At 36.0% G+C, this 12,978-nt stretch overlaps 1 long non-coding RNA gene across 6 annotated transcripts in view; it reads left to right on the top strand.

The window, feature by feature from the left end:
* Positions 1-12,978, top strand: part of LOC104851054 — a 236,978-nt gene that overhangs the window by 111,017 nt on the left and 112,983 nt on the right. The gene's annotated exons all lie outside the window — the stretch shown is intronic.

Below are 12,978 nucleotides of genomic sequence, written 5' to 3'. Positions count from 1 at the left end.
ATCTTATTTAATATTCTGTATTAAATGGCTTCTCCTGGCGTTGTTGTGGCAGAGGAAGGACAGAGTACTATCCCATTACTACTAAATAAAGGTAGAAGGCCAGGTTTATTATTGACCTTTATTGGTACCCAGTGGAAGGAATCTTCATATAGGCAAATGACTGCACACTAGCTCTCCACTGATACGTCCCTGATTATAACTCATCACATGGTAGTAATAACTCATTTCTGCTCCCTGTATGGCCTCCATTAGCATCATGGAAGAAGGGTGTGGACTCCTACTGCCTATAATGGGCTTGAAGGATCTGGGGGTTGATCGAAGGAAAAGAATGACTATGATGTGGCAGTAGCACACTTAAGCTTTACTTGGGTAATATTTTGATAGGAGAACTTCACAGCATGGGATTCTATAGACTCAGAAAGAGAGAGGAAAAGGAACTCCTGGGAAGAAGCAGGTTGGAGGGGGAATTTACATGTCTAGGTGATGCCACTAAGCAGCCTTATAGGAAGCCTCTGGGTCAGAGAGCTGTGAAGGACAATACTAGCTAGAGGTCTTCATTGCTTTTAAGAATATTTTATCTGTAGCTATTAGATGCTTGATGCAATTTAGTGGAGTACGCACAGTACATAGGCTCTAATGGCTAAAAAGCTATGTTTAAAGCAATTGGATTTACACAGATTTGAGTTTGGCATAGCGGACAATTGAGTTAACTAATCGCAGTCTGCTGTGAAGAAGTAATATGTATGGACCAATGTACAAATGTCATCATCTTAGTCTCTTTTATAAGATACTGCTAGGAAGTGATGAAACCATTGGCATTCCACTAAGCGTCCTCTGACAGCATCTCTGATACCCTTTAGCGCTAAGGTTTCTAGTTGAGCTACCTTCTTTATCTTTTTCAGAGTCTTCTTAGCTTTATTTTATATGTCATTCATAGGTTTTAATTTTATTTATAAGGGGCAAAAGGGAAAATTATATCTTTTCATCTCTTGAAATTAGAAGTCCCAGCCTACCTAGTGAGCTCAGGTAGACTCAACTACACAGTGAGACTCTGTCTCCAAAAAAAAAAAAAAAAAAAAAAAAAAAAAAAGTAGAAGTCCCAGGCCATTCCTTTGAACCATTAGTATTTTATTTTTATGGAAATACCACATTGTTTTACCCATTAACATGCTGATAAATATTTTGGTAGTTTCTGATTTTTTTCACTATTGTTAGTAAAGTTGGTATGAACATTCACCTAAAAATATTTGACTCTACTTTGTTTTTTAAAATTAAATACTTTTTTTTTTTTTTTTTTTTTTTTTTTTTTTTTTAAAATTAAATTTTTTTTTTTTTTTTTTTTTTTTTTGTTACTGGCGATTAATCTTGGGTCCTTGCACTTGCAAGGCAGGCCACCGAACTGCTGAGCTAAATCCCCTGTCTTTAAATACATTTTTTATATAAGGAATTTCATGTGCACTATAATTACTTTAGTACTCATCAAGGTCACCTGAACTAGTGTTTTTTTTTTTTTTTTTTTTTTTTTTGTCTTCAAGATAGCCCTTTCTAAAATAACTGACGAGTAATTCTGTCATCCTACTTGTCCACAATTCTGTTATCTTCACTTGAATTATGGACAAACAATGACAACTTCAATATTTCTGAGAGTTGAGATTAAAATTTCTTCTAGCAATTTACTTTAGGGGCCTAAAAGTTGGATTGTAAAAAATATTGGTATTATGGCACATGCTGTAGATTCTATATTATTCCTTGCTCATTCATATCTAATACTGAAAGTCAACATTTTTCAGTACTCTTGAGCAAAATTTTATAGGTTTTATTGTCACCACTGTATTACATTTACTGAGATGGAAGCATGACTTGTGTCTGAATTTAGCCACTCAAATATGCCTTGTGTATGCAAATATTCATCCTCTTGCCAGCGTGAGATATAAAATTCTGACAACATTGGAAGGTACTTCCTGTATCCATCTCATCAAATTCACTCACAATCTTCTTTAGATAATCTGTTATTTTCATTTATTTATTTTTCTTTATTGGTATACAATACAGTTTACATTTTAGATATACAATACAGTTACTTTCATCTTTGGGATCTTGTATCTTTACATGATGTATCTTGGTTCTTATTTTTACCCCATCCCCTGGCCTCCCTTCACCTGCTCCACCCTTTCCTATTTACAAAGACTGTTTCCATTTTTTCCTTTTCTCTTCATTTTTCTTTTCCTTTCTTACCTTTCTCCTATCCCTACCACTTCCCCTACACTTCTAAACCTTTTTTCCTATTACACAATATCAAATATACATTTTGATCCTTATTTACATACCAGAGTAACTATTTGGCATTTACAAATGTGTGTCCTATTAATTCCACTTAAGAATATATCCTCAGTGTGCTTCTACTTAACTATACATGTCTCTAGTTTCTTGTTCTTTATGGCTGAATAATACTCCATTTTAATTAAAAAAACACATCTTGTTTATCCAGTCTCCAGTTGATAGGCAGTTGCACTGTTTCCAAGTTTTATCTATTACAAACTGTGCCACTGTAAACATGTATGAGTATATATCACTGTGATGTGATTCTTTAAGTCTTTTGAGAAGATACCCAGCAGGGAAATAGCTGGGTCAAAATGGACTTCTAATTCTAGTTGTTTAGGGTATCTCCATACTGATTTCCATAGTGCTTGCACCAGTCCCCACTCCTACCAACAATGAAGAAGGGTTTCTTTCTCCCCACAACCCCACCAACATTTATTACTGGTTGATTTCTTGATAGCAGCCATTCTTTGTGGGGTGAGTTGGAATCTCAGTGTTGTTTTCATCTGCAACTCTTGAATGACCAGTGATGTTGAACATCTTTTCATATGTTTATTTGCTGCTTTTACTTTTTGTCTGAGAAATTTCTGTTCATTTCAGATGCGCACTTTTGAATTGAGTTTTTAAATTTGGAGGATCTCTTTTTTTAGTTCTTTATATATTCTGGATAGTAGACCTCTGAGGAGCAACTGGCAATTTTTTTCCCCACATTGTAGACCTGTTGGTGGTTTCTCTTGCAGTGCAGAAGCTTTTTAATAAGAGATCCCAGTTGTTGATTCTTTGTGCTAGTTCTCATTGCTACTGAAGATTTGTACATAAAGTCCTTTCCTATGCCAATGTCTTCAAGAGTTCCACCTAACTTATCTTCCAGCAAGTTTAGTTTCCATTTTAATATTTAGATCTTTAGTCCATTTGGCTTTTAGTTTAATGCATGGTGAAAGATAGAGTCTAGTTTTAATATTTTGCAGGTTGAAATCCACTTTTTCCAATACCATTTATTAAAGAGACTATCTTTCCTCCACTAAGGATGGTTGGCTCCTTTGTCAAAGATGAGGTAGCTGAGTATATCTGGAGTTGTTTCTGCAACTTCTAATGTATTCCACTGATCCACAAGTCTGTTTCTTTGCCAGTACTATGCTGTTTTTATCACAGTGGCTTTGTAGTATAGTTTCAAGTTGGGGATTGTCATACCCCTGCCATGTGTCTGTTGCCTAGGATGGCTTTTGTTATTCTGGGTCTCTTCTGGTTCCAAATGAATTTTGGCATTGTTTTCTCTAGTTCAGTGAAATACACTGTTGGGATTTCAATTGGGATTGCATTGAATCTGTATAGCAGTTTTGGGAGTATGGCCATTTTCATATTGGTTCTTTCTACCCAGGAACAAGGGATGTCTTTCCATTTTGTTATATCCTCTTTGATCACTTTTTTCAAAGTGTTGTAGTTGTCAATGTAGAGATCTTTTGCTTCCTTCATTAGATTGATTCCTAGATATTTCATTTTTTTGGATGCTATTGTGAAAGGGATTGTTTCCCTAATTTCTCTCTCAGTGAAACTGTTATTTGTATACAAAAAGGCTATTGACTTTTGAGTGTTGACCTTGTATCCAGCTACTCTGCTGAAAGTGTCAATTAAGTCTAGAAGTCTTTTGGTGGAGTTTTTTGTGTCTTTATGTGGAGTATCATATCATCAGCCAAGAACTACAGTTTAACTTCTTCCTTTTCTATCTTTATTGCTTTAATATCTTTCTCTTGCCTGTTTGCTATGGCTAATGTTTCCGAAACTATATCGAATAGGAGTGATGGTAGTGGACATCCTTGTCTTGTTCCTAATTTTTGTGTGAAGGTTTTCAGTTTTTGACCATTGAATATGGTGTTGGCTGTTGGCTTTTCATAGATAGCCTTTATCAAGTTGAGATAAAGACCATCTATTCCAATTTTCTTCAGGGTTTTTATCATGAATGGGTGTTGAATTCTGTTGAAATTTATAATTTTCTCCCTTGTATGAGTTTTGGGTTTGTTTTGCTTTTCTTTTTCTAGGAGCTTAAGATTCAGCATCAGGTTATTTGAGCTCACTCTGTTTTCCCTGTGTGGGCATTCATTGCTATGTATTTCCCTTGTAGAACTGTTTTCATTGTGTTCCATAGACTCCTGTATGTTGTATTGGCATTATCATTTATCTGTGACCCATTGGTTATTCAGGAGAGTGTTATTTACTTTCTATGTATTTGTGAAGTTCTTGCAGTTTCTTTTGCTATTGATCTCCAGTTTAATTGCACTATGGTTTGATAATATACATGGGATAACTTCAGCTTCTTTCCATTTACTTAAATATGTTCTATGAGCTAGTATGTGATCTATTTTGGAGAATGACCCATGTGCAGCTGTAAAGAATGTATATTCTGACTTTGTGGGGTGGAACACTCTGTGGATGTCTATTATGTCCATTTGTTCAAAAGCTTGGTTCAGTTCTAGTATTTTATGGTTGATTTTTTGTTTAGATGACCTATCTAAACAAACACTGTCTTTCTGATAGTGAGGTATTAAGGTCCTTCACTACAATTGCATTAGTGCTTATTTGGTTTATAATGTCCCTTAATATTTGTTTTTATAGTTGGGGGCATTAGTATTTGGTGCATAAATATTTATGATTGTCATCTCTTCCTCTTGTACTGTTCCCTTTATAAGTATGTAGTGTCCTTCTTTGTCTCTTTTAATTAGTTTTGGTTTGAAATTTACTTTGTCTGCAAATAAGATAGCTACTCCTGCTTTTTTTCAGGTTCCTGTCACATGGAGAACTACTTTCATCCTTTTATTTTCAGTCTATGAGTTTCTTTTTGAACTAGGTGTGTTTATTTTATACAACATGTTGAATTTTGCTTCTTAATCCATTTTGCCAGTCTATTTCTTTTGATTGGCAAGTTGACATTGGTGGTTATAACTGATATGTATTGATTTATCATCATCATGTTGTTTTCCTGTTGTTGGCTCTTTTTAACCCTCCCCCCCTTTAATTTCTTGCTTTGCCTGCTGGATTTGCTCTGTTGGGCCTCAGGGAGTAGTAATCTTCATTGTCTTTTTCTAGGATATTTTTAGAACTTTCTGGAGTGTTGATTTAGTATTCATGAAGTTTATCAGGTGTTCTTTGTTATGGTAGTAACTTATTTCTCCATCAATTCTGAAATATAGTTTTGTAGGATACATCAGTCTAGGTTGGAGGTTTTCTTTTCTTTTAGGTCTTGAAATACCTCACTCTAGGCTCTCCTTGACTTGAGAATTTGTGTTGAAAATTCTGCTGTGATTCTGATGCTCTTTCCTTTGCATGTGATTTGTTTCTTTCTCTAAGTGCTTGTAGTATTTTGTTCTTCTGTTGGGTTACTTGGATCTTAATTATTGTATGTCTAGGTATAGATTTTTTGTGATCATGGCTAGTTGGAGTCCTATAAGCCTCACTTATCTATATGTCAAATTTTTTTGCTCTGTTTGGTAAGCTTTCTTTCATATCTGTGAAGTGTTCTTTTTGTCATTTGTATTTTCTCCTGCTTTTTCATGGACTCTTATCAGTCTCATATTATTCTTCTTTGCATCATCTAGGAGCTGTTGGATTGATTTCTCATGTTCCCTTACTTTTTAAAAGAGGTCCCTCTTTTCATGGTCAGTGACCGCCATCCTGTCTTTATATTTGATATCATGTCTTCAGATTGGCTCAGTCTACTATGAATACTTTCAATAGAGCATTTAATCTTCTGGATATCTGTTTGAATCTGATTGATGAATTCCATTTCTTTCCAATGTTGGGCACTCACGGTTTCTATTTCTTTCCTTTGCTGGGCAGTCTTGGCTTCTATTATGGTCCTTAACTCATGTATTTTTTTTAATCTGCTTCTGTTCTGGAGTCTCTAATCATGTCTTTCATTCTGCTTGCCATCTCTGTAGTTAAGTTGGAAATTATTTCTGTTCTGAATTTTTCTAGAGCCTCATTTATCTGTTTTGTTACTTCCTATGCTATCGGTTCAGGGTGTCCAAGCGGTTGATTGTCAGACTTTTCCACCTCATTTCCCTAAGAATTTGCCTTTGGTGAACTGACAGCCTGTGTTTGTCACTTGATTGTATTCTCATCTCTATTTTTGTTGTTGGCACTGTTCTTGGTTTAATACTTCGACCTTCCTTTTATAGCTTGTCTTTAGGTTTTGAGTCTCTAATGACTGAAACACTCTCATTTTAATTATGCCAGGAAGGACAACTCATTAGATCAATCACAACATCTTGCAAGTAATACAGTCTGCAACAACATAGCATCAAGCACAACTCAGAAAATGACAGTTTGTGGTAGTTCCTAGTCTATTACCTTAAACTGTGTGAAGTCAATCATAATTGAGGCTAAAGATCAGAATAATGGCTTTCATGACCCCTTGTGCCTCTGTGGTGTGAATGCAAGTACCAGCCTAACCAGGAGGCCAGAGGCGTGCAGGGGAGGGGGAGGAGGCTGCAGGAGCCCATGTGGCTTCACCTCTCACTGTCCCTTTGCCAAGGCCCTGGGGGGTAGGGCTGGGGTAGCCTGCTGGTAATGTTATCTTAAAGGTAAACTATAAAATCACCATCTAAAGTAATGTTTCTAATAAAAATAATAAGGGAAGGAGGACCAAGACAAAACACACAATGTAATGTGTAATAAGCATGCACAGCTACTGTAATCCATATTTTTATAATCACAGGTCTGTATCTGACACTTGTAATTTCTTTCTTCCACTATCCATGCTTCCTTTACCCATACAGGAAACTTTAGCTGGTATGTGTTCTTTCCCTGTTGGAGTAACCCAAACCTTCATTCCTGAAGACCCCAAAACTTCAGTGGTCCTGCCTTTATTGATTTATTTGGATCTTCTACAGCTTCCCATTAACTTTTATTATTGCTGATAGCAATACTGAGAGATGGCTCAGAGAATATTTTGAATTTTAGATATAGCCCTCTTTGCTCTTACTGAGTGGCAATAACCTAATTTTTGCTGATTAGTCAGGATCACTTTTTTAGGTGGCATAGTGACTTCTTTTTCTGTTGGTTTAGAGGCTTGAGGAGCCCATATGACCATGTAATTTGTCTCAGATGCCAATTCAATGGAATCATTAGTCAATGGTAGAAAGAATTCCTGTGTTGTGAACAATGAAAACCTCCAAACCTGCAAAATTTAAAGTGATAGGGACAGGAATTAAAACTTATGTAAGTGCATTTTAGAAACAGTGATGAAATGAGTCATTCCCACTTTTTCCCTTAGATTCTTTAATCAGTGTATTCTGGCTGTGGGGGAAATAGCATTGTATATTGATGGGCTAACAGTGCAAACTGTGTGCCTCATTCAGTGACACAACTCTACCCTTTCTTGGTATTGTCTGCCATTTGCTTCTGTAACTGAATCTTCAGATCAGTCCATTATTCTCTTAGCCCTGATTTTTTTTTATATTGATGTAGCATGCAGTACCATGAATGTGAGCCCCTTGCTACTCCTTTTTTGCTATGAAATGAGTGACTTAATCAGAAACAATGTTTATAGGATACCATAACAGTAATAAGGGATTTTGCAATTTCATGGGTGGCAGTACTGAGTACTTTTTGGTGCATTCTGGACATTTTTGCGCATTATATTATAAATCTTTAGGTCTTTTTACATTTTGTAGAGAATTGATTTTATTAGCAGCCAACCAACCTGATTAAGTTTAAAATGTAAGTTATCACTTGCCATTTGCAGGCAGTGGTTCCAAGGTAATCCTAGTTTTCAAATTGATTTTCTCTCAGTACTTTAAGATCCCCTCTTGCTGCATAGTTTTGCAGTAGAATCACTGTTGTGTCACAATCAGAAGATTAAAAAAAAACTAGGAAACTCACCCCTTGAAATGAGTCACTCCCTAAGTGTTGTCTCCCTTCCCTAGTCTATTTTTGGTCATTTTTAGAGTGTATATGTAGTTTATTTTTGGATTTTTTCTGAATTTTCAACTACAACCAGTGGGAGAGGGTTGAGGTAGGCTTACTCTAATTTGGCTGGCACTGGAATCTTCACACATGGAAAGGAGACATTGCTAGGCCCTGGAGTATACTGCCTGAGAATTGAATGTCTTTATTCTTGTTTTTGAACAAGTAAGAGGAACATGTTTGTAAGAACCTGACTAGGGTACATTATGTAGAAATAGAGGGTCTTGATATCCATGAAAAAGGGTTGGATGTGACTTCCTTCATCATCTGTGAGAAAATTATTAGTTATTTGTAGAACATACCTTTGCATGCTGTTTGCTGCCAGATACTTTGAAATAAGAGAATTTTGGCTCAATTCTGTCTGCTGAGGTATAAGTAACAGTTGGTGCCTGTAGTAGCCAAGGGCTGTTGTTAGCATTATATGAGCTTTTAAACTGAGTCTCTGAATGGAGCCTCTGATATAGCCCAAAATGACTTTTTATCTTATGAGAACAAATAGCATTAATAATTTAAAAATCTCTTGGTTCAATGTACATACATCAGTAAATTTAATGCATTATATAAATAGAAGCAAGGTACAAAACCACATGATCATATCAATAGATGCAGACAAAGCTTTTGACAAAATCCAAAACCCCTTCATGATAAAAATTCTGAAGAAAATGGGTATAAAAGGACCACATCTGAATTTGATACAAGTTATTTATGACAAATCAAACAGCCAACATCATATTAAATGAAGAAAAACTAAAAGCACTCCTCCTAAAATCAGGGATAAGACAAAGAAGCCCACTATTAGCATCTCTATTCAAAGTAGTACTTGAAATATTACCCAGTGCAATCAGGTAAGAGAAAGAAATAAAGGGGATACACATAGGAAAGGAAGAACTCAAATCATCATTATTTGCAGATGACATGATCCTCTACATAGAAGACCCAAAAAACTCCACCAAAACCTCTTAGAACTAATAACCAACTTCAACAATGTGGCATGATACAAGATCAACACACAAAGATTATTAGCATTTGTTTACACCAGTAGTGAACTTGGAGAAGGAAATTATGAAAATAATACCATTCATAGTAACTTCAAGGAAAATGAAATACCTAGAAACTAACATAACCAAAGAAGTGAAAGATCTCTACAAAGAAAACTATAGTACCCCCAAAAAGGAGATTGAAGAGACATCAGAAAATGGAAACACATCCCCTGCTCCTGGATAGGTAGAACCAATATTATCAAAATAGCCATATTCCCGTAACTGTTATATGGATTCAATGCAGTCCCAATCCAAATACCAAGAGTATATTTTACAGATTTAGAAAAACAATCTTAAAATTTATATGGAACCAGAAGAGATCAGAATGACAAAAGTAATTTGGGGAACAGGAGCAAAGCAGGAGGTATTATAATAGCTCAGTTCAAGCAATACTACAACACAACAGTGAGTACTGGAAAAAAAGTAGCTATGTGGATTAATGGAACAGAAGAGAGGATGCAGTCTTCCCCAGACACATTCAGCCTTGGTCTTTCACAAAGGCACCAAAAGATTAAAGTGGAGGAAAGACAGCCTGTTCAACAAGTGGTGCTGGGAAAACTGGGTAACTGTTTGCAGAAGTTTGAAACTGGACACTTATCTCTCATTGTGTACTAAATTAAAATCAAAATGGATTAAAGATCTAAACATAAAAAGAAACATTGAACCTACTGGAAGATGTAACAGTAAAACACTTGAAGTCATAGATGTAGGAAAGGATTTTCTAAACAGAACTGCAGTTGCAAAGGAAATAACAGAAAGAATGAACAAATGGGATTACATGAAATCAAAAAGCTTTTGTACAGCAGAAGAGTCAATTAGCAGACTGAACAGACAAAATGGGGAAAAATTTTTGCCAGCTATTCTTCACACAGAGGATTAATATCCAAAATATATAAGGAACTAAAAATATTGGACCATCTTAAATAAAAGATCTAGTCAAGAAAGGGCAAAGTGAAATGAACAGACGTTTCACAGAGGAAGAAGTACAAATGGCCAACAAATACATGAAGAAATGTTCTACATCTCTGGTCACTAGAGAAATGCAAATTAAAACAAGGTAAAAATTCCATCTTTCTTCAGAAAGTATGGCAATCATCAATAAATCAAAAAATAACAAATAATGGTGAGGTTGTGATGAAACAGGAACCTTCCTTGTATTGGTTGGAATGTAAACTAGTACAAACATTGTGGAAACCAGTATGGAGATTTCTCAAAGAACTAAAAATAGAAGTGCCATGTGAGTCCTAGCCATCCCTCTTCTATATATCTCCTCCAAAGGGCTTAAGACATACTACAGCAACACATGCATACAAATGTTTATAACAAGATAACTCATAATAGGCAAATCCTGGAAGCAGCCTGTATACTTATCAACCAACTACTGGATAAAGACAATGTGGTATCTCTGTATAATTGAATACTACTCAGCTATAAAGAAAGAAAAATTTGAGGAGCACCAGGTCCTGAGTTCGATCCCTGGTACAAAAAACCCATAAAATAAATAGAAGAAAAGAAAAATTTGAGACATTTGTAGAAAAGTTGATGCACCTGGAAAATATAATGTTGTGTAAAATAAATGGGACACAAGATTAAATACCATATGGTGTGTCTCATTTGAGCAAGGCAAAGTACAAACAGAATAATAAAAGATGGATAGAAAGAGACCAGGGGATGGATCTTTTGTAAATGGAAAAGGGTCCAAGGCAACAAGGGTAAGGGATGACGGTAAGGGGAAGGAGAAATGAGTAGAATAAAGATATGCCACATAAAGGAACTTAGTAACTTAAATGAATATAAACATATACCATATATACAAGTAAGATTAATAACATAAACAGGAATGAAAATGGGGAAAGGGGAATGTGGTGGATTAATTAATGATCAACTTAAGTGGGAACCCCCAGCTGAACTGAGTCAACGTGGTTCTGAGTGGGAGACCCACCTGAGGCCCAAAAGGAGAACGGGAGAAGAAGCTTGCACGCTGTTGATTTTCCTGGAGAAGCTTGTTACAGCTGGCTTTTCTGATAGGAACTCAGTTGTTCTCACTGGTTGCGGATCTTGGGTCCTTGCTCTTACCTGAGATGGCTGCTCTTCACTTCAGGGGAGCTCTGGTCTTCACCTTAAGTGCCGCTTTCTGGCTCCAGTGCAGATCTTTCACCCCACCGGTGCAGGCTTTCTAGCTTCCACCACTGGCCTCTGGGCTCTCTGTGCTGATCCTTGATATGGACTCATGGAAGACACTGCCATAGGATCCAGGCCCCTAGCGGATTCTTTGGGTCTCTTGCACTCTTCTGCATTTGAATTTTTGGGTGAATATTATAAAATAACCCTATAAATTATGTTTTCTGTATTAAATCTCTTCCTTTGCAAAACTTCTGTACTCTTCTGAGTACAGAAGAGAATTCGAGGAGCAGGGATGGAGGGGGAAGGGAAGGGGAAGGGATTAAAAAAAGGAAAGAAAACATATTATGTAAATTTACCCATTCCCCAAGATAATTGTAAAATGGATGTACTGCAAACATGTACTAATAAAAATAAAAAATAGTAAAGAATAATTTAAGAATCTTGTAGTTAAACAGGGTAAGTTAAAACCATTTGCACCCTAATTTGGAAGGTTTTTTACATAATCACACTTGGGAAGGAAGAATATTGCTGTCATTATTTTGTTTAAAACTCTTTTGTTTTCAAATCCTATTTATGTAATCTTTTGATATGTATGTAGTTTATATCAAAAGGAATTTGTATTTGGCTTTTACTGCAGGATTTGTTATTTTTGTTTTACAGAAAGTATTAGAAACACTTGATTTTCTAACTGTCAAATAAGGCAAAAGTAAGTTATAACTGGAGTTTGCTTTGAATCCATAAAGTTGCTCAAAGAAAGTAATACAAAGGTCAGGACACTCAAATTTCCTGTTTTCCTGGAAGAGTTTGCTCAGACCTGAGGGAATTCAGCTGTAAGTTACCTGCAGCTCCTTCACCACTGGCTTTCATCACTGAGGGAGAAATGTCAGATCTGGGGACAAGGACTTTTAGATTAGAGACTATTCTGTAATTTAGGGCAATAGTTGGGCAGAAGGCAGATAATAACAAGATATTCTTAGGCTTTGCATTTGAAAGACTTGAAAGATGTGAAAACCTTTGGCCAGACTCTGTCTTGTAGGGTTTTGAAAACTTCCATTTTATTTTAATTAAAAAGAATTGAAGTACCATTTAGTCTTGGGAAAGAAGTGGCTTCAGGGGTGAGGGACCCTAAAGCATCAGATATATCTAACCCTCAGAAAGATTTCATTTCCTCCTTGGGATCCCTCCTGAGGCAATACTTTCTTTTGGTGATCCTCAGGGATCACTGTTTTTGGTGAAACCTCAAGTTTAAAGTAGTGCCATAACGAGTTTTTGGAGGAAAGAGTTTCAGAAAACCTACATTCACTTTTTTTTCTCTCTCTCTCTCTCTCTAGCATCAGATATATCTAACCCTCAGAAAGATTTCATTTCCTCCTTGGGATCCCTCCTGAGGCAATACTTTCTTTTGGTGATCCTCAGGGATCACTGTTTTTGGTGAAACCTCAAGTTTAAAGTAGTGCCATAACGAGTTTTTGGAGGAAAGAGTTTCAGAAAACCTACATTCACTTTTTTTTCTCTCTCTCTCTCTCTCTCTTTT

Source organism: Fukomys damarensis, unplaced genomic scaffold (assembly GCF_012274545.1).
Source record: "Fukomys damarensis isolate Sample0158 unplaced genomic scaffold, DMR_v1.0_HiC HiC_scaffold_37, whole genome shotgun sequence".
NCBI classification, from domain to species: domain Eukaryota; kingdom Metazoa; phylum Chordata; class Mammalia; order Rodentia; family Bathyergidae; genus Fukomys; species Fukomys damarensis.
Note: the sequence above shows the minus strand (reverse complement) of the source record. Positions and strands in the feature narration are given on the sequence as shown.